Source organism: Lineus longissimus, chromosome 6, assembly GCF_910592395.1.
Source record: "Lineus longissimus chromosome 6, tnLinLong1.2, whole genome shotgun sequence".
In the NCBI taxonomy this organism is placed as follows: Eukaryota; Metazoa; Nemertea; class Pilidiophora; order Heteronemertea; family Lineidae; genus Lineus; species Lineus longissimus.
Genome location: NC_088313.1, coordinates 6,823,347 through 6,846,014, shown reverse-complemented (window position 1 = coordinate 6,846,014; position 22,668 = coordinate 6,823,347). Strand labels below are relative to the sequence as shown.

Sequence of the window (22,668 nt, the reverse complement as noted above, 5' to 3'; positions counted from 1 at the left end):
AAGCCATTGGAAGATACGTAGGTAGATAGAAAGTTAGGATTTATTCAGATGGTCGACAAGTCTTGTTATCTTCCTTTGGTCCCCCAACGAAAGTTTGTTTGTACTTCTGTAGTTGCGAAGACTTCTCTGCAGCTTCCCGACATCATTAGTAAACTCTTTAGCCTTTAGCAGGGGCTTTGGAGAACCTTTAACGTATTTTAGAAACTCGATGACCCTCCTGTTCGAGAAGAGATCTCCTGATTCGTTTGCTTTTATGATGGCAAATGGGTCAGACTGTACATCTGAAGCTTGAGACATGTTGTCGAATGAGACGGATATCTGGGACATTGTGTCAAAGGAGCGATCCAGATCCATAGCTGATCCATCCTCCGCATCATCATTCCCAAGCTCCGCAATGGGTTCATCAGGAGGTTGTGCGTTTGTTGCAGATATAGTTTTTTCAATACGTGGGACCTTGCGCGAGGCCGAGTCACTATTGTGCGGTGACGTTGATGGGGTAGGCGACAAAGACCTAGCACGCGACTTTCTAGTTGCTGGCTTGGATGGAAGGCACGCTTGATGACTGTCGTTCTTTGTCGGAACTGAATCACTCTCAGCAGCATTTCCAGATACGTAAGGGGCCGTTAGAGAGAAGTTCAAGCCATCGAGAGTGAACGGCAAGCCCGTATCCACAAGAGTATCGACTGAGGGCGTGTCAACTGGTTGATGGGGCTGTGCATTGCCAACAAGAGGGTTGAAACTGTCTATTTGAGAGGTTTCCATAGGATCTTGCAGAGAATCCGTATTCAAACCTAGGCGTGGTTGAGTGTCATCTTGAGAGGAATCTAGATTTTGACGGTCAGTGCTGGCCTTTGGGTCCACAACAACACTCCTGATTGATTTTGAAACATAGTCTCCAACGGACTCCTGCGCTGCAGGTCCTGCGACAGTGGGAATGGCTGGGGTGCTTTTTTTGGATCATTTGTCGAAGCCAACAAAGCAGCTGGTGCTTTTCCTTCGACAGGAGGAGCCACAGTAGTTGAATTTGCTTTTGAACGACAACGACGCGTAGGATGGCCGATTTTCTTACACATATCGCACCGTAGATTGTTATCTGTTGACAAGTAGACCTTGACCAGGTCAGGACCAGACGGAACCATCAGAGTATACGGCAGCTCTGCCCCGGGATCGAGACTTATCCTAGTTTGTCTACGAAAAGACTTGATGTGACTTAGGCCCTTTTGCCTGGTACCAAGAGGGATGTAACGGATGTTATTGGTTACTGTTCCGAATTGACGAAGCTGCATTATTATGGCATCGTTGGGCAGAAAGGGTGGTACCCCGGAAATAATGAGGTTGGTAGTCGGCTTTCCAACCGGATGAACGTCTAAGAAGTGTCCATTCACAGTCAACCCATGAGCAGTAACAATATTCGCAAAAGTCATAGACGTGAAGAAAACCTTCGCTTTTTTCTCACATTTAGAAGCAGCGACAATATTTTCTGCTCCGACAATTTTAGCTATTGGGAGCAAGTAATCGTCCAAGGTAGCGTCATCAATAAACCTGCATTGTATTCCGTGTTCTCGGCTCATACCCCAGAAAAGGTCCTCTTTTATCAATTGACTCATTGGATTATTCAATACCTCTGCAAATGATTTGCTGCTATTGATTGGTGATCTAGGCCCGTCTGCACTACCAGTGCTTGACGTATGTGTAGGCCTATTGCATGGTGTAGTGTATGCCTTGCTAGGCCCAGGAACCTGAGAATCCTGCATGATTTTGAAAACCAAAGTTCCCCAAAAGCCCACAAAGGCCACAAAAAGTGACCAAAACTTACCAGCCAGAAGCTAGCCTGAATATTAACGAAAACAAAGAACCAAAAAGCGAAAAGAAACGTGAAACCTTAATAAGCGAAAACTGTGAAAGTATCGGAGACCGACATGAAACGTGACCTCCCCCTACGAGAGAGGATATTAACAGATCAGTATGTAGTACTATTTGGACTGTCTTGTGCAGTCAGTACATTCTCCTCATTTCTGTTTGGGTTAGTTAGGAGGGTTAAAGAAAGTTGTTAGGTAAAAAAAAGCAAAGATTTTGTTAACCAAACGAGAAGTTGGTACATTTCATATACATAGTTAGACAATTAGATAATGACTTTATGACCTCTACTGATAAATACAGCCCTATCCAAGCACTCCTGAACTAATATAATGCAAGGTACGTACATTTAGGCTGCGGCACCTCTCCAGGGAGTGGTTTTGCATGGAGTGAATAACAATTGGTTGGCTTTTGTTGATATTGATTTTGAGGTCTAGATATTGAAAAGTCTATTAAAAGCGGTTAGAAAAAGACATTGTCTGCTAAAAAAAAGACGTTACGTAATTAAGTGTTAGAGGGAATTTTCTGAAACAAAAGTGATAAAATCTAAAATGGTAGATTGTAAAACCCAGATGTGAAAAATTAGAAGTTCCAGATCAATTCTTCTGCATCATTGATGGTGCAAAAAGCGCCATTCCTGCACCACATATTGTCAAATACCATGATTTCATCCTCTAGTTTGTAATAGAGGTAGTCTATGTTGATACGGTATTTTAAAAATGATCTAAATATCTCTAGCGGATCGGTGGCTCCTTCACCAAAGATTTTATGCAAAAGTGCCTTGTAGGCTGCTGCTTGGGCGGTGACAAAAATGTAATTGATGTACCTGTTTGCGAGAGAGGTAAGGGGTAATAAAGATATATAGTCCTTTATCGAGAAAGAGTATTCGTTGTTGACTTTCAGCACTAAGCTTGCTACGCATTGAGCTAGAGGGGTAAGATGATGACATTGTACAAAGGAATGTAGTAGGTCGTCGTGACTCCCACAAAACAGACAATGGGGGTTGTTTACAAAACCTGCGTTATATCTGAACAAACCAGTGGGCATTGCACCATGTAGAAGTCTAAAATGAATAAACGCGTGGTCGTCCTTGATAGGCTTTGAAAACGTAGAGGTGAAGATGGGAGCAACATCAGACCCGGCCAAAAAATCATCCCACCTGTGACCAGGCCTTCTGAAATACTTCTCCTGATAGGCATTCAGACAGAGGACATTATATGCCTGCTTGACTGTTATGGAGGCGAAGGGGAGGTTGTCCCCGTTTAGGGAGACATCATCACCCTTCTCATGAATCCTTGGAACTGCAACCAGAACATCCCTCAGCTGAGGCTTATCAAAGGAGCTAACATTTGAAGTTGGAGATGCGAGAAAATCCACCCATTTCCTAGGAAGGGACTCAACTAGGGCCTTTAGCTCCTTTGAAAGGAGTCGTTTGGAGTTGTCAGGTACAGCTCGATGAATTTCATCAATATTCCTGAAGGACAGATCCGACTGGAGAAGATGTCTAAGTAAAGTAACACCAGCCTTGGCTAAGAGCGAGTTTACTGGAGAGAAGTTAGGGAGAATATCCGGGTTAAAGAAGACTGGTTCGGAGATAATTTGTTCGAGGGTTAGAGTGTCAGGTTCACGAATTATGGAGATCTGGGAGATGGTACGAATTGACTCCGAATAGAACCTTGGGAGAGTGCGGATGATCTCGTTTGGAAAACGAGCAACTAGAAATTCCTGGGTATAGTTGAGGCCTAGAAGACTCTTGAGGTAGTAGAGAGCAACAGCGTAGCAGGGATGACCCCTTTCCCCGTAAAGGACGTCTCTGAGGAACCGTAGTCGGAAAGCTCTGATTTTGCATTTGACATTGCCAAGCGCAAGGCCACCATCGTAAACTGGTAAAGACAAAATTTCCGAAGGTATCCAGTGTTTGTTGTTGGTCCAGAAAAAATCTAGCATGAGTCGCTGAACATCAGCCACCAATGTAGCCGGGGGTGTAATGACTTGAAGCTTGTATACAAGTGTCGACAGAACAAGACTGTTAATAAGCAACACCTTGCCTCTTTCAGACAAGCAGTTAAGGACAGGCGTCCATGCCCCAAATTTCACCTTGAGCTTCTCCATGGTGTTATCCCAGTTTTGTTTTTCAAACAACGTTTCGTTGCCAAGAAAGATTCCGAGACTTCTCACGCCCTTGTTGTTCCACAACAACCCGAGTGGTCGATCAGGTCTATTCCACCACGCACCGGACCATAGACCTGTGGATTTTGTATAGTTGACCTTGGACGAACTGGCCCTCTCATAAGTGCCGATACAGTTTTTTAAAGCCACGAACCCTGGATTGGATGTAATAAAGACATTTAAGTCATCAGCATACGCACTCTGTTTAGTAGGTGGTAAATCCGTATCTGGAAAAGACAACCCTTGTATATCAGGATTCATCCGAATGTTATTGAGAAGAGGCTCAATTGCAATAGCATAGAGCGACCCCGACAATGGACAACCTTGTCGAATTCCACGAGTGAATCCAAAAGGAGCACCAAGAGATCGATTGATTTTCAAAATACACTCAGCATCAACGTATAGAAGTTTGATACAGGATATGTAGAACTCTCCGAAACCAAGAGTCCGGAGGACACAAAGAGCCAATCATGATCAATCCGATCAAACGCTTTTTCCTGGTCAATGGAAACAACTGCAAGATCTAGGTTGTTCTTGTTGTAGTAGAAAAGCGTATCTCGTAGAAGCGATATGTTATTGAGAATTGACCTATTTGGAACCGTATACGACTGGTCAGGGTGAATGACCTCCGGTAGGCAGTGTTTTAAACGGTTTGATAAGGCCTTTGTGAAGAGTTTATAATCACAACACAGAAGTGATACAGGACGCCAATTTTTTAGGCAACTGAGGTCCCCTTTCTTAGGCAAAAGTGTAACAACTGAGCGTCTACACGATATAGGTAGCTCGCTTTTTGCGACAGCATAGGTGAAAACATCTAGTAAGTCAGGACCTAGTATGCTCCAAAACGTTTTATAAAACTCAAAAGGTAGACCGTCTATACCTGGGGATTTATTACTCGAGCTGGTTGACAAAGCTTCCGTGAGATCATCGAGCGTTAAGGGACTATCACAAGAGTTCCTGAGGTCTTCGGATAGTGTTGGTAGATCACGAAGCAAATGATCCTGAGCATCGGAATCAGTTGGCTCCTTTGCGAAGAGATTGGAGTAGAAATCTTTTGCCATATCCCGTATGTCGTTGGGGTCAGTGACCACTTCTCCAGATTCCTTCCTCAGGTTAGAAATTGTCCTGTTTATGCCCTTCTTCTTTTCAAAGCTAAAGAAATAAGACGTTGACGCGTTAAAATGATGCAAGAACTTGAAACGTGACCGGACACATGCTCCGCGAATTTTCCTTTCCTTCAAAGTCTGAAGTAGCTGCTTTTTCTCCTCAAGCTCAGCTGTATCGGCCAAGTCAAGTGGCTTGGGAAGCAAGTCCAACCTATGAATCCCTTGATTTAGTTTGTTCTCCTCAGCAGCGGCTATTCTGTTCTTCCTTATGGAATGTTGCTTAGAGATCAACCTGAGCCGATTCTTTCCAATTTCCCACCAAAGAGAGTGAGAGTCATACTGGGTTTTGCAGGCTTGCCAAGATGTCCAAAAATCACGAACTTCCCTGCCATATGCAGTCTCAGAGAGGATATCAGTGTTCAGACACCAGTGTGGTGAAGGAATTGACGTTTTGTTTGGTAACTGGATAAGAAGTTTTACCGGTGAGTGATCAGACCTGAAAGCTTTCAGGGTCTCCACTTGAGAAACGTGATTTGCAATGTAGTCTGAAACATAGAAACGATCAAGCCTCGCTGCGGAATTCCTTAGGTTCGTGCGACAGGACCATGTGAATTCAATCTTATCTGGATTTTTTGAACGCCAAATGTCAATTAGCTCATGCTTATCGATGACGTCTCTCAAAGCATGACTCGAAGCAACGTTGGTTTCCTTGCCGCTCAGTCGGTCAAAACTAGGCGTAAGGGTACAGTTATAATCACCACCCACAATGAAAGGATCATCGTTGTCTATGGAAGCGAGGTATGTACCAATTGTTTTATAAAACGCTATACGATCAGCCCCATTGTTGGGCGCGTAAACATTTAGGAAGTTGAGACCGTGTCCTTTGAAGGTACCGTGGATATGAATGCACCTACTAGCTACGGGATAATTGACCGAAACATCATACCCTAGCATCCTGGAAGAGAAGAGAATGGCTACTCCTCTAGCATTTATGGTTCCGTGAGAAAAATGAATAGTGCCACCCCAAGCAACGTTCCAAAATGCCTCATCTGCTGAGGAAGCGTGCGTTTCTTGTAAGAAGTAAACATCCGATTTGAGCAATTTTAAGAAGCTAAGGGTTTCTGCACGTTTTAATGAATCGTGGCAACCATTAACATTAGCCGAAATAACGGACAGAGACATAATCAAGACAACAACCAAACAAGCCATTGGAAGATACGTAGGTAGATAGAAAGTTAGGATTTATTCAGATGGTCGACAAGTCTTGTTATCTTCCTTTGGTCCCCCAACGAAAGTTTGTTTGTACTTCTGTAGTTGCGAAGACTTCTCTGCAGCTTCCCGACATCATTAGTAAACTCTTTAGCCTTTAGCAGGGGCTTTGGAGAACCTTTAACGTATTTTAGAAACTCGATGACCCTCCTGTTCGAGAAGAGATCTCCTGATTCGTTTGCTTTTATGATGGCAAATGGGTCAGACTGTACATCTGAAGCTTGAGACATGTTGTCGAATGAGACGGATATCTGGGACATTGTGTCAAAGGAGCGATCCAGATCCATAGCTGATCCATCCTCCGCATCATCATTCCCAAGCTCCGCAATGGGTTCATCAGGAGGTTGTGCGTTTGTTGCAGATATAGTTTTTTCAATACGTGGGACCTTGCGCGAGGCCGAGTCACTATTGTGCGGTGACGTTGATGGGGTAGGCGACAAAGACCTAGCACGCGACTTTCTAGTTGCTGGCTTGGATGGAAGGCACGCTTGATGACTGTCGTTCTTTGTCGGAACTGAATCACTCTCAGCAGCATTTCCAGATACGTAAGGGGCCGTTAGAGAGAAGTTCAAGCCATCGAGAGTGAACGGCAAGCCCGTATCCACAAGAGTATCGACTGAGGGCGTGTCAACTGGTTGATGGGGCTGTGCATTGCCAACAAGAGGGTTGAAACTGTCTATTTGAGAGGTTTCCATAGGATCTTGCAGAGAATCCGTATTCAAACCTAGGCGTGGTTGAGTGTCATCTTGAGAGGAATCTAGATTTTGACGGTCAGTGCTGGCCTTTGGGTCCACAACAACACTCCTGATTGATTTTGAAACATAGTCTCCAACGGACTCCTGCGCTGCAGGTCCTGCGACAGTGGAAATGGCTGGGGTGCTTGTTTTTGGATCATTTGTCGAAGCCAACAAAGCGGCTTGTGCTTTTCCTGCGACAGGAGGAGCCACAGTAGTTGAATTTGCTGTTGAACGACAACGACGCGTAGGATGGCCGATTTTCTTACACATATCGCACCGTAGATTGTTATCTGTTGACAAGTAGACCTTGACCAGGTCAGGACCAGACGGAACCATCAGAGTATACGGCAGCTCTGCCCCGGGATCGAGACTTATCCTAGTTTGTCTACGAAAAGACTTGATGTGACTTAGGCCCTTTTGCCTGGTACCAAGAGGGATGTAACGGATGTTATTGGTTACTGTTCCGAATTGACGAAGCTGCATTATTATGGCATCGTTGGGCAGAAAGGGTGGTACCCCGGAAATAATGAGGTTGGTAGTCGGCTTTCCAACCGGATGAACGTCTAAGAAGTGTCCATTCACAGTCAACCCATGAGCAATAACAATATTCGCAAAAGTCATAGACGTGAAGAAAACCTTCGCTTTTCTCTCACATTTAGAAGCAGCGACAATATTCTCTGCTCCGACAATTTTAGCTATTGGGAGCAAGTAATCGTCCAAGGTAGCGTCATCAATAAACCTGCATTGTATTCCGTGTTCTCGGCTCATACCCCAGAAAAGGTCCTCTTTTATCAATTGACTCATTGGATTATCCAATACCTCTGCAAATGATTTGCTGCTATTGATTGGTGATCTAGGCCCGTCTGCACTACCAGTGCCTGACGTATGTGTAGGCCTATTGCATGGTGTAGTGTATGCCTTGCTAGGCCCAGGAACCTGAGAATCCTGCATGATTTTGAAAACCAAAGTTCCCAAAAGCCCACAAAGGCCACAAAAAGTGACCAAAACTTACCAGCCAGAAGCTAGCCTGAATATTAACGAAAACAAAGAACCAAAAAGCGAAAAGAAACGTGAAACCTAAATAAGCGAAAACTGTGAAAGTATCGGAGACCGACATGAAACGTGACCTCCCCCTACGAGAGAGAGAGAGAGAGAGAGAGAGAGAGAATATTTCAGAGCGAAGAGACTGCTATGACTGTCACGATAAAGGAACTTCTGACAGAGAGAGAGAGATAATATTTCAGAGCGAAGAGACTGCTATGACCGTCACGACAAAAGGGTCTTCGTGACGAAAAGAAAAAGAAAAGGAAAAGTAAGAAAAGAAAAGAAAAGAAAAGAAAAATTAAGAAAAGAAAAGAAAAGAAAAGAAAAAAGAAAAAGAAAAAGAAAAAGGAAAAGGAAAAAGGAAAATGAATAAAAAAAGATAGAAAGGAAAACAAATAAGCATATCGTAGGACGGCTGCGCATTGAGAGTTGGTCATGATAGAAGAACACCATGGCAGTGAGATATAGCTTAGCGAAGGGCTACTATGCATCAAGATTTACTCATGAAACGGAACTTCATGAGTGTTTGAGTAATTATACTTGATACTAAGTATAGCACGTAGAGAAATAATTGATAAAGACTTTCATGACAGGGAGTCATTGTATGGTAAAAGTAGCATAACTAAGTAAAGTTAAGAAGTAAGTTTTAGTACCAACATCAGTAATGATTAGTTCCTGGTTGCATGTACAGTGTTCTGCATTGTTATGGTAAAGTTCAGGTTATGGAAGCTACATGCATGAGCGGGAAACTATGTAAAATTTATCTGATCTCTCTACTCTGAAAGGGGGCCCATGTAAGTATGAAATTACACTCCTAAGCAGTGGTTACACATAGGTCTAGAGGAAAACTTTTGAACATACGTACGTGAAGAATGATTTATACCATGCGCATTAATGGCACCACTACTTCAGGAGTGTAATTTGAGAGCGAGTACCGAGCAACCACATTGTCAAACTGTAGGGATTGAATTCTGTAGACAAAAATCAATGTTATTTTAGAGAGTTCCACAATGCAGGTCACGACTGAGCTTGGGTGCAACATGCCATTGTCGTTAGAACGTCATAGGGGCTAAGGAGGGGCCAAACCAGGTCGGTTTCAATTCGAAGAATAAATTGTCCCGGGTCAGCTGGGGGCTTGAACAAAGGAGTTTGGCAGAATATTCAAGTCACCTGAAGTCACCTGACTGTCTGGGGGATATTAGTTTAGGTAATCTCTCACGTGACGCACGTGTGTTACTCATATATAAATACAGGACAAGGCCTGGTGCCATTATCTGCCCGTGACAGCTCAGCTAAAGCCCGAACATTCGTTGAAAGGGAAAGATATCCTCCCGGTGATTCTCCGATGGAAAGCAACGGCGGAAGATGTACCGGAGGCAGAGTTGGCGAGCTTCTCCAAAAAACACACGATGGTGTCGAATGACGCGAATGATATACAAGCCAAAGTAAAAGAGACGACAGGTGACAACGTAAACAGTGGTTACACATCGGTCTAGAGGAAAACTTTTGAACAGACGTACGTGAAGAATGATTTATACCATGCGCATTAAGGAGTGTAATTTGAGAGCGAGTACCGAGCAACCACATTGTCAAACTGTAGGGATTAAACTCTGTAGACAAAAATCAATGTTAGTTTAGAGAGTTCCACAATGCAGGTCACGACTGAGCTTTGGTGCAACATGCCATTGTCGTTAGAACGTCATAGGGACTAAGGAGGGGCCAGACCAGGTCGGTTTCAATTCGAAGAATAAATTGTCCCGGGTCAACTGGGGGCTTGAACAAAGGAGTTTGGCAGAATAGTCAAGTCACCTGAAGTCACCTGACTGTCTGGGGGATATTAGTTTAGGTAATCTCTCACGTGACGCAGGTCTGTTACTCATATATAAATACAATGTGCATAAACAAGGTACATTGTGTATTCTGAAGCCTATTCCTCTTTTAGTTTGTTCTATTAAAAAGTTGGTGTTTGCGTGATTTGTCGTTAACCCTCACCGTCCTTTATTTCAGTTTGTGACCTCGGGTTTATATACTGGTTGGCCACGTAATCAGATTGTAACGGCTTATCGCGTTTAAGTAATGCTACGGCATATCGCCTTTAAGTAATTCTGGCGTCAGCACCATCTATTTGAAGCCTTGTGCTTTCTGCCCTTTTGTTTCCCAGTGGAAACCTTGCGGGTTTTTATCGACGTTTGGTATAAGTTACAATTACGCCAAATTTTACGTGAACCTGCTGCGTTGACACACCGGGCGCAGTGGACCGGCCTCGTTCCTCACCATAAGGAGACCGAACTAGGTTGACGCAATCGACTGCCCAGGGAGTCTGTAAGAGAAAATCTTGCCCTAAGGAGTGATCAATCTATTGTTGGCCTAAACGTTGTAGTACAACAAAGAAAATACAATATAGTGTACTCTGATTATCTAAATATCTGTTTAAATTTAAATGTCAACTAGAGAAGTATGTTATTCATATAAAAACCATGGATCACAACTGTTTTTAAATACATTCTTTCAACAATCAAGTTGACAGTAACATTTCTCTATCCTGTAGATAATAATTTTGAACAAAACTAACAAGAGCTTGATGGTTTTTATTAGCCTAGTATTCCCAGTCAAATCCTATTAAATAGCTAAAGGCACAAAACAATGATGAAGGGTTTATCACTCGACATAGAATTATATACCAATAACCTGACATACTGGAATGATCCCATAGGTAGCAGGAGCTGATGGGGAAAATTGTTTGCAAGCGAGGTACCATTAGGCCCCACGGGTAGCGCTGATTGGCCACTGCACGGATGTAGAATGACTGACTAAGCAAGGTATAGACCAATTATTGGTTGCTGAAAGGCAAAAGTACTTTTGGGTCCAAGGCCAAACTTTGAAGAAATTTCGCCAGTAGTTTTCGCCCAGCGGCCCAAAAGGTCCTCGAAAAACCAGTGTCAGTCGTTTCCTCATCCCCTCGGTCGTTGGTGCCGAGTGTTGGCCTGGGGCTCAGGATGCCCTAAAGGATGTGGACATTTATTTGTAACACCATTCTCCAAAGCAGACAAAATATTATAGCATAATACAGTATGGATGATACTCGGCCTCTCGATATATGTGTGTAACATATAGGAGTGAAAGAAAACACTGAATCAAAGGATGATGGTCTCTGGTCATTGGATAAAGGACAAGTCTTATTTGTTGCAACTTATTCTTTATTTGGTATAGCAAGAAGCAAAAAAGACTAATCTTTATTGATTCTTGGTCGGAGCAATTACGGAACAGCACGAATGTGGTACAGAAGGATGCTGTAAGGTTCTATCCAAGTCTTTTCATCCTTCGTACTGGTATGTCGTCTGATCATTATTCACATTTAAATTCCCAGGTGCACACTGCATTGCCACAGCAAGTCCAGGTCTTGGTACAAAAGTTACCGACAGGAATGCAATCATCAGTCCTGGAAGAAAACGGGATAAAAGGGCGTCAATAGTGAGGTTTTGCTATTCCGTACCGAAAACTGATTAGTCCGCCATTTCCCGAGTTCCCGATCCCGAAATAGCGGCCGATATACAGCGTTTTGGTTCATAAAGACCGGCTCGAGATCGGGAAATATTTCACGATGACGTCGTACGAGGGGAATGGGTTCTTTCTTGAATCCTTCCTCGACTTTATCTCCTGCAACAAACGGATAAACGGGGTATGATAATTCAGGTGTTTAAGGGTAGTAAGTTTGGGGTAGAGTGAATGCGATTGGGACAGGGCATACACTGCTTTGTCATTTTACGCCGGACTGCACTGCACCAAAGCAATGCAAAACATCGGATAAGTTTTGAAATCCATGGGAGCTGAATCGCGTCACCAAATACATTTAGACTTGGTCCCATGAATTTCACCACGCACACAATTTTTGTACTGTTTGAGTACAGTGTCAGCTGAAAAAGCCGTGTGAAATAGCAAATGCACTGTCGCATGCGTTGTCTCAATCGCATACCAAATAATTAATCAAACCTATAACCCGCCCAAAAGCGCTGTCTCTCGCCTCCCGGTAGAGAAAGTTGGCGCGCAATTTCGGTCAAGCTTTCGATCAGCCTGCACCGATCATTGGAGGAAGAATTCGCTCCGAGGAGGCTAGGGGGCGTTATTTGAGAAACCCCTGATCTCCCCAGAATAGGTTGGATAATGGGCTTTGAGATAACAAAGATTAATATCTGTACTCGTTCATAAAGTTAATGTCATGATGTAGAACATTATCTCAAACCCAGCGATTCGGTACCCGTTTTACCCGCAGACGTGAGATCTTTTTGTCGTAAATAGCACCTATGATAATCGTAGGAACAGAGCTTTGAACGTTGTATGTACACCTACCAAGGACCAAGGAGAAGATCACCACCATAACGAACAGGACACAAATGGTCTTCATCTTTTCTGTGAGAAATCTTGCTAGAGAGACGTAACTTCCTGGAATGTAGCGAAAAGAGGAAACTGAGATTTTTGAGCTTTTTGCTGGCCAACACTCGCCACTTACTATGATGACCATAACAAGGTATCATCCTGCTCTAACTACCGTTTCAACGCACCAGTATGCACCACAGGCGCGTAAAAATAAGAGCTCAAAAGCCCCCCAACCCCAAAATCGACTGAAAAACACACTCGCACATAAAATTGTACAAGTGTTGACACTGGAGCTGGAGTTTCTATATTCATGCACCAGACAACGTCCATGGATAAGGTAGGTTTTTATCTGAAAGAATGCCAACTTACGCGATAATGCAAAATATTCCAGTGCAATAACGATTTATGCATTGTATATGGTGCATTGCCACTTGCGATGTCGGAATCGCATTCAGCCACTTCCGATGTCACAAAGCAAGAGGTGCTGTTGCGGTTTGGGTGCAGTGAAGCATGAAAGAGCAAAGGCGTTTAAGAGCGTTCTTGCAATCGCGATCAGTGGTATGCTACCATATAAGGATGTAGGTTTAAAGTCGGTTCCCGCCAAACGCGAGTTTGCTTGAATCGCAGCAGAACAAACTCGTTCGTCTGGGTGTTTGGGGGAGCAGTGTGACGTAAAATAACCAAGCCGTATGAATTGTGTGCGTTGCTGCAATCGTAATTACAGGGAGTGGAAACCTCTCAGATAGCGAATGGCCTCTGGGCTTGGTCATTTGACGCCCCCCTGCAAAAAACGAACTAAAAAAGTTTTCGTGCGGATTACGACAACGCATGCAATGCTTTTTCAATTCACGCTACACTGCACTGCCCTAAAACAAATCTCAATATGTAAAAATACACACATATACACTAAACCAGTTTGCTTTCATCGCTGCAGCAAACAGGGGATCTTTAGCAGTTTGTGGTGTGTTTACGCGCGATCAACCAATTTAAAATCAAATGAAGAATTCCGCAAAGCTTAAGAACTTCGAGTGCGCGAACATGCAGCTCAATGTAGACCTCCCAAAGGACGTATCGTGTTTCAAGCTACTCTGGAAGGTTTGATTAAACCAGCCATCAAAACTCCACCATTCTCCAAAGCAGATATGCCTTCTCTCCTTGCCATTGTGATTGACTTTTCACGCATCGTAGAGCGTGGTCAGAAAAGAAAAACGATTTGAAGAACAAAAACACCTCTTTTTGACGTATAAAACAACATGTCAAATGAGAAATGGAAAGAGCAAATGTATCGAAAACGATATGTTTGTTGCGTCCATATAGTAAGGATATGTTAACACTGATTGGACAAGGCATGTGGCGGTGGTTTTTTTCTTTCACGCTCCACCCGAGTGACGAAAACAACCCGAAAATCGCATGCGTTGTGAAATTCATCTGAAACCGCGTCAAATATCATTCATCGATGTCAGTAGGCATTAACATAGGATTAAGGTTCTTTTGAAATACAGAGGGTCCCGGTATAAAGGGTCGACATGTTGCTAGCATTAGCAAGGTCACGTTCAGCAACCTTTGCAAGGTGAGGGGGATGAACTCAAATGGAGGTGGTAAACTGTTGATGATGAGCTGAACATAATCGCATTTTCGACTGTTTGCGCCGCAATCACAACATTGTGGATGTCATGATATTTTAAACCGATTCGAAAGTGTAAACCGATTTGGAAGTGGGCGGCGAACCACACCACGACGTAAAAGTTTAGAATTAATGGCATAATTCACTTACCTTTTAAAAAGATGCTACTGCACTACTGCTTGGAGTCCAACGACTGAGTTGTGAGTTGGTTTGGGCAAGGATTAGTATTTGTAGCCAGGCCTAGCAGGGCTAATTCTGGATGTGCGTCGGGTTATTGAGGAGAAAGCTGTCGTGATTGCTTTGGAATTCTGCTTCATCACTGTACTGTCAGCAAAATTCCATTGCCACTCGACCGAAGGACTCTATGATTCGAGGGACTATCTTTCCGTTTACACCACCACCAATGCACTATGTACACAATACAGAGCTAGTGTGCGCCTTGATCATATATCATAGAGACCAAATAAATTTTGCCACTGTATTCGTCAGATCCCTTTTGGTATTGGTTCTGCCATCTGGAATTTTAGTTCTGCAGGTTCCTCATTTGGTGGAAGATCATTAGGTCAGTGACCATTCTTGTTTCTTTAAAAGTGGGTGTGCATTTTGGGTGACATATAATAGACAAGGACATGCATGAAGCGAAGCGACAACTTTATATGGGGTTTTATGACATCAAAAGTGATCATGATTTCACCAACTAGGCTGCTTGAATTATAAGCAGTATGTTGTGCCAATTACCCCCATGAGCGATGTCCTCAGGGAGGGTCAGTTTCATCAGATTAGAAGGAAGTGAGAACCGTCGGTTCGCATATAGTTATATGGCTTGGGTAAATAGTTAAGATGATGCCATCATGGCAGTTGACCCAATAGACGCTGACGCAGTATAGAAAATAGGTGGGGAGAATGTGGGAAGGAAACTAAACAAAACAGGAGAAGAATAGGTATTTTTTCCCGGAGATAAGCATAATGATCCTAAGACCCAAGTGTAGGATTTGAATTCAAAAAGACCCTAGCCGACCCCCTGTCCTGAATAGTTTGGTCTCGTTAGGGAGTTTTTCCCAAATGTACGCGATGATGAAGTGCCCCATCAACAGGACGTAACATCTATTTTAAAATCCGTTTCCAAAGTGATTGCATGAGTGTCGTATATCACTGGAAATGCCCGATTCCCCTGATTCTGTAGGATGTTAAATCGGGCATTTTATTTCTTTAAATAAATCATAAGCGTCGCATTTGCTCCTGGCACTGTTCACCATCCCAAATGGCAATATTGCCACTTGGGCCGGACAATCACGGCAAACGCCAAATATTATATATATATACATTTCTTCCTGAATAATTCTTGTACTAACCACTCTCCCGTGAAAGACAGTTGCCTACGCTACACAAAAATTTTTAAAAATCGAGGGTCAACCATTGAACTTTTGAGATATGTTGAATTTTGCACAAATCAGCGAAAAACGCAAAACGCAGGTTTCAGAAACTTCAAAAAACATGTCTTTGGCAAGGCAACTGCTAAATCATCACTGGCGTACTGTGAGAACCAAGAAATCAATGATTTTTTAGGAACTACGGTTACGGGTTGGCCGCGCAAGAGTACAAAAAAACTCCCTAATGAGACCTCTGAGGGTAGCGCTTGCGTTTGAGTTAGTGCGCATGCGCTTTCTACGGAAGATTGAAATGGCTTGTGTTGTGGACGAGTGATTTCTGGTTTCACGGTAGGATTTTTTCATGGAAACGGAGAAATAAACATTGAGAGCAATGTTCTTTCAAGATTATTGCATTATAAATAGGACCAGATCGTCGACATCCTCCCTCCCTTTCTTTTCTTTTCTTTTCTTTTCTTTTCTTTTCTTTTCTTTTCTTTTCTTTTCTTTTCTTTTCTTTTCTTTTCTTCATGAAGACCCTTTTGTTGTGACGGTCATAGCAGTATCTTCGCTATGAAATATTCTCTCTCTCTCTCTCTTTCTCTCTCTTTCTCTCTGTCACGAAGTTCCTTTATCGTGACAGTCTCTTCGCTATGAAATATTCCCTCTCTCTCTCTCTCTCTGTCACGAAGTTCCTTTATCGTGACAGTCATAGCAGTCTCTTCGCTATGAAATATTCTCTCTCTCTATTGCAGCATACACCGCAAAAGCCTGTATTGAAAACCCACTCTTAACATGCAGTTCAACACCCGCCAAATCCCAATATACAGTGTGAATACACCCATCGCATGTAGGACAAGAGGACTGGTCAAGCGATCCGCACTGGTCGGCTTGCTAAAACAGACTGACGAAGGTGGGCAGCGCGCACTTGCATGACGTCACCACTTTTGATTTAGTACAACAAAGAAAATACAATATAGTGTACTCTGATTATCTAAATATCTGTTTAAATTTAAATGTCAACTAGAGAAGTATGTTATTCATATAAAAACCATGGATCACAACCGTTTTGAAATAATTTTTTTAAACAATCAAGTTGACAGATACACTTCTTTTTATAGTAGATAATGATTTTGAACAAAACTACGGTAACAAGAGTTTGATGGTTTTTATTAGTATTCCCAGTCAAATCCTATGAAATAGCTCAAAGCACAAAATAATGATGAAGGGTTTATCACTCGACATAGAATTATATACCAATAACCTGACATACTCGGTCGATCCCATAGGTAGCAGGAGCTGATGGGGACAATATTGTTTGCAAGCGAGGTACCATTAGGCCCCACGGGTGGGGCTGATTGGCCACTGCACGGATGTAGAATGACTGATTAAGCAAGGTATAGACCAATTACTGGTTGCTGAATGGCAAAAGTATTTTTGGGTCCCAGGCCAAACTTTGAAGAAATTTCGCCTGTAGTTTTCGCCCAGCGGCCCAAAAGGCCCCCGAAAAACCAGTGTCAGTCGTAATCTCATCCCCTCGGTCGTTGGTGCCGAGTGTTGGCCTGCCTGGGGTGCAGGATGCCCTAAAGGATGTGGACATTTACTTGTAACACCATTCTCCAAAGCAGACAAAATATTATAGCATAATACAGTATGGATGATACTCGGCCTCTCGATATATGTGTGTAACATATAGGAGTGAAAGAAAACACTGAATCAAAGGATGATGGTCTCTGGTCATTGGATAAAGGACAAGTCTTATTTGTTGCAACTTATTCTTTATTTGGTATAGCAAGAAGCAAAAAAGACTAATCTTTATTGATTCTTGGTCGGAGCAATTACGGAACAGCACGAATGAGGTACGGAAGGATGCTGTAAGGTTCTATCCAAGTCTTTTCATTATTGGTACTGGTATTTCGTCTGATCATTAGTAACATTTAAATCCCCAGCTGCAGTGTCCGATGCCACCTTCAGTTGGACAGCAAGTCCAGCTCTTGGTACAAAAGTGACCGACAGGAAAGCAATCAGACCTGGAAGAAAACGGGATAAAAGGGCGTCAATAGTGAGGTTTTGCTATCCCGTACCGAAAACTGATTAGTCCGTACAGCGCTTGGTTCACGGAGACCGGCTCAAGATCGGGAAATCTTTCACGATGACGTCTTACGAGGGGAATGTGTTCTTTCTTATAATGATAATAAAATGGTACTTCTATAGCGCTAAATCCAGGATAAATATTCCCGCTCAAAGCGCTTTACACAAAAAACATTAATAACATTCTAATTTGATGGATAGGCACTCCTGAACAGAAAGGTTTTCAAGAGTGCCTTGAATTCCTTGATGTCAGTGAAAGAAGTCAGTCTCGGGGGCAACTTATTCCATAGCCTGGGTGCCGCGGATGCAAAAGCACGTTCAGCATTACCTGAACCGAGTGGCTTCGGTTGCATCAACCGGGTATGGGATGATGAACGGAGCACCCGAGACTGACCCCTCACACTGATGAGATTCTTCAGGTGAACAGGTGCCAGCCCGTGTATGGCCTTAAAGGTCAGAACGAGCACCTTAAACTCAACGTGTTGTGAGACAGAAAGCCAGTGCAGATTCCCGAAGAATTGGGGTGATATACTCTGACCTCCTGCTCCTTGTAAACGAGTCGAGCTGCAGAGTTCTGCACTCTCTGCAATTTCAAGATGGAATTGGCTGGTAGGCCTTTTAACAGGGAGTTGCAGAAATCCAGGCGAGATGCTATAGGAGCTGTGTATACTGCCTGGCAGAAGATTTTGATAGGTATCTCCTGATTCGACTGATGTTGTGGATCCCGAGATTCGCATTTCGAACAATGTTTGAAATATGTTGCCTGAAGTTAAGGTACTTGTCGAAAATTACCCCCAGGTTCCTTGCTGAGTCTGCGGGATCCACAACACAATCAACTACTTTGATAACTGTGATGCTAGGCACATCTTTCATGTATGGGGATCTGATAACGATGAACTCAGTTTTCTCATTGTTACACAGCAGCCTATTCTCTAACAACCATGCACTGACCTTCGAAATGCAGTCACCCATGGATAATGTCACTGCACCAAGTTGGCTCATGTCAAAAACCAAGTAGCACTGTGCATCTTCAGCATAGAAATGGAAACCGCAGTGAGGAGTCAGTATGTCACGGAGGGGGTTTGTGTAAAGGGTGAACAAGAGTGGCCCCAGGACCGAACCCTGGGGCACCCAACAATCAACACTGATTGGGGTAGAGCAGGCTTTCCCGATTTTCACACACTGAGTCCTCCCTGACAGATACGACTGAATCCATTTAGGAGCCAGACATGTCGATCTCTCAGAATGGCATGGTCCACAGTGTCGAAAGCGGCACTTAGGTCAAGCAGGACAAGGAGCACACCTTTGCGCTCAGCCAGAGCTTGAACGATGTCATTGTGCACCTTAAGAAGTGCCGTTTCGACACTGTGAGCCTGACGATATGCAGACTGGAAAGGGGTTTGGAGACCGTTCCTTTCGATATGGGCAGTCAACTGGCTAGCTACAACCTTCTCAAAACTTTTGATAAAAAGGCAAGGTTTGACACTGGCCTGTAATTTTTCAAGACCTCTGTTGGATTTCTCGACGGTACAGCATAGCGAAAACTCTCTATTAGCGGGGGCAAATAGGGGGGCAAATAGCAAATCTGGTTCAAGGTAGGAGGATCCTTGCCGGACTCATTACGAGAGGATGCTGTTTGAAACCTCTTTGTGTGTGACCAAAAGCCATTTTTACTGTGACGCCTCCAATAGAACAAGCGAGAGGGAGAACCCAAAGGCTGTGTCACCTACCGTTTTTCCAGATCCATTTTTTCACTGAATCCTTCCTCGACTTTATCTCCTGCAACAAACAGATAAACGGGTATAATAATCCATGTGTTTGGTAAGGGTAGTAAGTTTGGGGTAGAGTGAATGCGATTGGGACAGTGCATACACTGCTTTGTCATTTTACGCCGCACTGCACCAAGGCAATGGAAAAAAAAGGAAAAGTTTTGAAATCCATGGGAGCTGAATCGCGTCACCAAATGCATTTAGACTTGGTCCCATGAATTTCACCACCGACACGATTTTTGCACTGTTTGAGTACAGTGTCAGCTGAAAAAGCCGTGTGAAATAGCAAATGCACTGTCGCATGCGTTGTCACAATCGCATGCCAAGTAATCAATCAAACCCGCCCAAAAGCGCTCTGTCTCTCGCCTCCCGATAGAGAAAGTTGGTTTCGGTCAGGTTTCGACCAGCCTGCACCGATCATTGGAGGAAGAATATTCGAGAAACCCATGATCTCCCCTGGATAAGGCAGGTAGGATAATGGGCTTTTAGATCACAGAGATTAATATCTGTACTCGTTCATAAAGTTGATGTCATGATGTAGAGCATTATCTCAAACCCAGCGATTCTGTACCCGTTTTACCCGCAGACGTGAGATCTTTTTGTCGCATATAGAACCGATGATAATCGTAGGAACTGAGCTTAAGCCGATCATTTGCGGGCGTTGTATGTACACATACCGAGGACCAAGGAGAAGATCACCACCAGAACGAACAGGACACAAATGGTCTTCATCTTTTCCGTGAGAAATCTTGCTTGGGAGACGTCACTTCCTGGAATGTAGCGAAAAGAGGAAACTGAGATTTCTGAGCTTTTTGCTCGCCAACACTCGCCACTTACTAAGTTGGCTATAACAAGGTATCTCCTACCCTCACTATCGGTGTAAAGCACCAGTATACACCACAGGCGCGTAAAAATAAGAGCTCAAAAGCCCTCCCCCCCTCCCCGACCCCAAAATCGACTGAAAAACACACCCGCACATAGAATTGCACAAGTGTTGACACTGGAGCTGGAGTTTTTATATTCAGGTATCGGTTAACGTCCAAGGATAAGGTAGGTTTTATCTGAAAGAATGCCAACTTACGCGATAATGCAAAATATTCCAGTGCAATAACGATTTATGCATTGTATATGGTGAATTGCCACTTGCGATGTCGGAATCGCATTCAGCCACTTCCGATGTCACAAAGCGAGAGCTTTTGCTGGTGCGGTTTGGGTGCAATGAAGCGTGAAAGTGCAAAGGTGTTTAAGAGCATTCTCGCAGTCGCAATCAGTGGTAACCCACCATATAAGGGTGTAGGTTTAAAGTCGGTTCCCGCTAAACGCGAGTTTGCTTGAATCGCAGCAGAACAAACTCGCTTGTCTGGGTGTTTGGGCGAGCAGTGGGGCGTAAAATAACAAAGCCGTATTATAGCGTGCGTTGCTGCAATCGTAATTACTGGTATTGGAAACCTCAATGATTGCGAATGGCCTCTTGGCTTGGCCATTTGACGCCCCCTGCAAAAAACCGAACTAAAAAAAGCATTTGCGCGGATTACGACAACGCATGCAATGCTTTTTCATTTCACGCTACACTGCACTGCCCTAAAACAAATCTCAATATGTAAAATTTCACACATATATACTAAACCAGTTTGCTTTCATGGCTACAGCAAACAGGGGATCTTAAGCAGTCTGTGGTGTGTTTACGCGCGATCAACCTATTTAAAATCAAATGAAGAATTCCGCAGAGGTGAAGAACTTCGAGTGCGCGAACATGCAGCTCAATGTAGTCCTCCCAAAGGATGTATCGTGTTTCAAGCAACTCTGGAAGGTTTGATTAAACCAGCCATCATAACTCTACCCTTGTCCAAACCAGACATGCCTTCTCTCCTTGCCATTGTGATTGACTTTTCACACATCGTAGAGCGTGGTCAGAAAAATATAGACAGTATGAGGAAGAAAAACACCTCTTTCCGACGTATAAAACAGCACAATGAGGAATGGAAAGAGCAAGGGAGATGAACTCAAATTGAGGCGGTTAATAGTTGATTGTGTGCTGAACATAATCGCATTCTCGACTGTTTGCGCCGCAATCACGAAATTGTGGATGTCATGATATTTTAAACCGATTCGAAAGTGTAAACCGGTTTGGAAGTGGGCGGCGAACCACACCATGACGTACAAGTTTAAAATTAATGGCATAATTCACTTACCTTTTAAAAAGATGCTACTGCACTACTGCTTGGAGTCCAACGACTGAGCTGTGAGTTGGTTTCGGCAAGGATTAGTATTTGTAGCCAGGCCTAGCAGGGCTGATTCTGGATGTGCGTCGGGTTATTGAGTAGAAAGCTGTCGTGAATGCTTTGGAATTCTGCTTCATCACTGTACTGTCAGCAAAATTCCATTGATACTCGACTTCAACTTCACCTGTTATTGTTACTCACTTGACATAATTCAAGTGGTAAGGATAGGTTTACACTCACTGTCACAGGGCTCGGGTTTGAGAACCAATAACTTGTATTCTGGATAAACTTGCATAGATTTAGGACTAGAATTCGTCACAGGCATTTGTGAAGGACTCTATGATTCGAGGGACTATCTTTCCGTTTACACCACCACCAATTCATTGTGTTCACAATACACAGCTAATGTACGCCGTGGTCATACAGTAGTCTCGCGTATACTCCGCCGTCAAAGCCGACGCGATTCCGAAATTCCAGCGAAGTTGTCGATTTTTAATTTAACAACAGCGGGTTCGAGACGGGGCATCAATCACCCATCGACTGGGATTATACACCTTTCCAGAAATGGGGCGCTGAGTTTCCGAAATAGTGATATCATAAGGGGAAACTAGGCCTTATGGTGGAGGGACAAAGGAGATAATCATGGTTGACCAACACACTTGAATGCCTTTAATGACGGACAAGGGGGAAAAAGTTGGTTCCAATGCAAGTCACCAATTTCGGGAAGCATGTATAGGGAGCTCTTGAGCGAGCTTTATGGGTTAGAGAGTGTGTGTATACCGTTCACGAAAAAAAGTTGACCCGGTCTAATGTTTTTGAGTGTTTCTATTTTTGAGTGTTTCCCCTCATTGTTTGGGAACGCTAAAAGATAGATTGACAAGTTTTTCTGTGTTTCCCCCTATTGAAAAGTCATGGTCTCTCTAGCTGCCTATTGTTTGGAAACACTGACACATGGGAAACAACCACAGATGTTACACCGGAACCAGGAAACCTCCAGGCCCAGGTGAAATTTGTGCACGCGAATCGTATTCGCCGATGC

The 22,668-nt window shown here is 43.5% G+C and overlaps 1 long non-coding RNA gene across 1 annotated transcript; it reads right to left on the bottom strand.

Annotated features, from left to right (window-relative positions):
• Positions 1-19,388: 19,388 nt before the first annotated feature.
• LOC135489893 (uncharacterized) lies at positions 19,389-21,732 on the bottom strand. Its single transcript, XR_010447253.1, has 3 exons — positions 21,600-21,732; positions 20,085-20,177; positions 19,389-19,417 (listed from the first exon to the last, which is right to left on the bottom strand). It is a non-coding gene; the product is annotated as an uncharacterized LOC135489893 (long non-coding RNA).
• Between the last annotated feature and the right edge of the window lie 936 nt (positions 21,733-22,668).